Genomic DNA, 4,670 nt, shown 5'->3' with positions numbered 1-4,670 from the left:
ATTTTGTGATTTATTGACCTTTTTTTCCTTTGGTTAATTAAATAAAATACTTATTTTCGTGAACATAAATGATCACTTCATTTGAATTTCACCTGAAACCCAGAATCTTCCACATTACCTTAGAATAAAAAGTGCCTTCTACTCACTCCATAGGAATCCTCTTTCCAATAATAACAATACTGAGAGACCATATAATCATAAGTATCCCTTTGGGATTTGCTGATGAAAAAAAGATAATCTCTGTGTGCTATTCCTGTGCCAAGTGACCAATTATAATGCTCAGTTATCATTCTGGAGTGAGGTGGGGAGAGGTCATTCATCATGAATAAAATAGATCCAATTAACCTAAGAAAAAACTTTTTTGATATGTGAGTTTCATTTATGAATAGGAGTTAAGAAGAAATAGGAAGTGATGATTAACCTACAGGATAACCTGCAAACAGGAGATGTTCAAGAATCACTGCAGTCCAGAATGATAACAATACTGATAATGAAAATATCATACAATTTTAGTCCTGAAATACATTTACAATTACTTTTTTAAATGGCCCATTATATAAATAATCACATGGAGAGTCAGAATTTATTGATTGCCCTAGAGTCACATGGTTACAGCAAATTTTATCACTGCATCAAACCATAAGTATATTGATTCATATTTATGGAGCAAGTCCTCTATGCCTAATAGCAAACTAGATACTAGAAGAAATAGAATTGCGAGGAAACGGAATGTCTTAGGTGAGCTTAGTGATGATTAAGAGGCAAACTAAGGACAGCGATAGCGTCAGTGTGAATCCTAGATCTACCCTTCACCAGTTGTGTGACCAAGAACAGTGTGTTTAAACTCACCAAAGCCAAGTTTTCTTATTTATAAAATAGAAATAACTTGTCTTCTTCATAAGGTTGTTGTGAAGATTAAATGAAGTCATATATATAAAGGTTTTTGAATACATGTCAATCAAAAATTAAAAAACAGAAAAAGAAAAAATAATTGAAAATTAAAATAAGCTATATATGTATATACAAATAAACACAAACATATATATGTATATGCATATATAGCACCTTCATTGTAGAGCTTATAGCCTTATGGGGGATAATCAAATAATTATATAAATTTATAGTTATAAATTATGACTAGTATTGTGGAGATTAATAAGTTTGCATAAATAATTAATAAGTTTGCATTGTTATCAGACAACATGGGATCTTAGTGATGATTTATCTGAAGAGGTAATACTCAACCTGAGAATTGAAGGATAATAAAAGTTGTTTACTAGTGAAAGCAGGTCATGGAAGTGGGGATTCCAGGTTGCTGAGAGTAGTGTATCCTGGAGAAAGTGAAGGAAGTTCACAGTGGCTGGTCCTTGGAGAGATAAATAGAGCAGCACCAAATTAGACCAAGAGGTTGGCAAGGCCAGATTGCATAGGAACTGGGCAGTCCGTATTAATGACTTTGGAGTATATTCTAAGTGCAATGGAGAGCCATTGACAGATTTACTCAGCTATGTGATATGGTCAACTAAAATTAAAAATAATACTCCCTTTAAGATGTGAAAAATAGAAATGTAAAGGCAGAGAGAGCAATTGAGGTGACTATTACAGAAGCCCGAGTTAGAACAGATAGTGCTTAGGCTGGGTTGATAGCAATGGATTTGGTGAGAAATGAACCAATCTGAGAGTTACTTAGGAAGTAATAAATATATATAGGAGTTGGTGATGAAAATTTTTAACATTCATATACCTTTATATTTTTATTGTCTGTGAAAATAGCTCCTTCCCTCTCTCTAGAGAAAAACAAAAAGAAAAACTTTTAATGACTTTGTCTAAGGCAGCCTTGGCAAGAGATGTAGATTTCCTCAATCCTTCCTCCCCAACAGGTTGTCTTTGCTTCCAGGGGCAAGGGAGAGTTAGATACAGAGATAACCCAGATGGGGAGTACAAGGACTGTTCTGGCAAAAATGAGGAGGCATCTGAGGAGGTGTAGGATTTTGCTAATTGTCACAGCAGGGTCTGGAGAGAATGCCAGTAATGGAAACTAAAGGTGTGGAACTAAGGTGAAGAAACCATGAATAATCCCAACAGAGAACTCTAATTAATACAGTTGAGATGCAACCAAATCCCACATGGAGTGAAGAAAAAGGCTCAAAAGCTGAGGGAGATAAATAAGAATGTTGGAGCAGATCAATTACGTACAAGTTGCTCAACTAAACTTGTGCTTCTCAAATCTTTTGACCTCAGAATTCTTTTATACTCAAAAATTCTTGAGGATCACAAAGAGATTTTGTTTATATTGGTTATGTTAATTGATATTTGCCACATCAGAAATAAAAACTAAGAAATTTTTGTAATGTTTATTAATCATATAAATATCAATAATAAACCCATTACATGTTAACATAATAGCTTAATAATCTAGATCATTATATTTCCATAGCAAAAATAGTGATCAGAGTGACATTGCTGTATATGTTTAATACAAAACAGCTGAAATTCTCACAGGTGCTTTTACATTTAGTCTATTGAGATAGGTTGTTTGGTTGAAATAAATGAAGAAATTTTATCCTCAAATAGATAAGCAGTTAGAAATGGAAAGAATATTTATTAATGAATGGCCTTTTCAGATAATTCTGATATTCTAATAATACACAAAAACTCACCAAGTAGTATTTTCTTAAAGGTTAATTACAATGGAAAATGTAAAGCCGATATCAGTAATATCTTGTACTATTATGAAAATAGATTTGAAGACTTGAAGAAGTCTTGAAAAGCCCAAATTTTCCTAGACTACACCCTGAACTGCTGCTCCAAACATACTCCTTGAAAGAGTCCAAAAGACATTCTTTTCACCAAGCGTAAGTCAATGCATTTGTGAGAAGATCACTGAAAATCTATGTGACTGTCCTTAATAGAATGAAGATGCCAGTAAGAGATGCTAACACAAAATCAGATTTCTTAATTTCAAAGAGAAAAATGGAATCTTGTAGAGCTGTGGCTAAGAAGAGTCCTAAAAATCTCAGAGAGATAAGGTGTATGTCTACTATAATAAGCCACAGGACTTGTTTGACAGTTGTGATAACTGAGGGATAGAAATGATTATGCACAGATTGTTCTAGGTCACACAGCTAGTGACTTGCAGAGACAGACAATTCAAACCCAGGTCTTCCTAACTCCAAAACATGTTCTCTGAAGTCCTACATTGAACTTCATATCTACCAAGTACACACAGGTATTATGTCAGTCACTGGGAACTAATGAGAACTAAGATATGGGCCCTGCCCCCAAGGAAAGAATAATTCAGTGGGAAAAACAAGTATTTGTAATCAAATAAACACAAGAAAATGTTTAATAGATATATATTTATGTATAAGGTACAATGATAGAGAAAAGGAGTGATTGTTAGATAGTATTAAGGGCAATAAGGAAATTGTATATGTGTCCAACAGAATTTGTATAGTGACTGAAGAGACATTAATTTGTCTTCAAAACTTAGTAAACTTTTTCCAGTTGATTGGAGGGTGTGACAGTTATTAAGCTATTGCCTTTTTGCTTCAAACACACTCATAGTCTCCTTTAAGATGCATTGGTGGGGACTCTGCAAGCCACATTCCTCCTTTGCCTACCAGGCTCCTGTTAGTTTCCAAGAGGTACAAGAAGGTGGTTAGAGGGTGGAAAAAGGGATAAAGGACTTTCTCCTTGCCATTTTTCCTTCGTCTTCCTAACACTGTCACCCTAGAAGTGATTTTTCACCCAGACTGGAGCAATGTTGTTCAAGTAGTAGCAGTCGATTCCAGTTCTCAGTTTGTCCAACGTTGGTTGAACCAGCCTTATAACACCACCTCGAAGATACCAGCCCAAGTGGGCAGAAAGCTAGAGCGGGAATATGACAACTGAATAAAGCCCTTTTATCCTTTTTTGCAAGTCTGTATCTTTTGTCTGTTTACAGCGCAGTGTACCATGAACTATGTACCTGTGTCTGACGGCCACATTTCTAGGTATCGAGATGCCTGTGCTCTGATTGAGCCTTTTGCCAGCAGGTACTTCCTCAGCTCCAGGCTGATGGTAGTTGCAGCACGACTTTCTCAATGTTCATTGATTAGTGACCAAATAAGAGAAATTATTTTTGGCCAACTTTATTGTTTTTATTTTCATAATTCTTATTTTAGACCACATCAGAAATAAAATCAAATAGGTCCCATTTAGCCCACAGGCCAAATATTCACTGAATACCTACTATGAACAATTTATCCAATTATGTGCTAATACCTAGAGATTCAGCAGAGAACAAAGTAGAAACAGTCCTTGTCCTTGTGCGGCTTATGGTTCAAGTTGTCACAATTTGAGAGTAACACAAATGCGTATTATGACCATGAGAGTTGACATGGCTTGCCCACAAAAATGAGAGTTAATGGCAGAACCAGTATAATCAGAACTCCTCACAGTGCATTTTGTACCTCTGAGATGCTCCATCACTGAGCTTCTATCTCCTTTTCTAGTCTGAATGGTTTTCTTTACCTCTACTAAAGCAGGAGTTCTTGATTGGGGTCCGTCGATCACTAGGGAGAACATGGATAGACTTCAAAGAGTCCAACATTCTTCTGAGAATGTGCCTGGGAAGTCTTATTTGTGTGCTGCTCTGTTCAAGAGGGTGCTGGTTTCCCAGTATTTAT

This window comes from Propithecus coquereli, unplaced genomic scaffold (assembly GCF_000956105.1).
Source record: "Propithecus coquereli isolate 6110/MARCELLA unplaced genomic scaffold, Pcoq_1.0 Scaffold202, whole genome shotgun sequence".
NCBI classification, from domain to species: Eukaryota; Metazoa; Chordata; class Mammalia; order Primates; family Indriidae; genus Propithecus; species Propithecus coquereli.
This window is presented reverse-complemented; position numbering follows the sequence as displayed.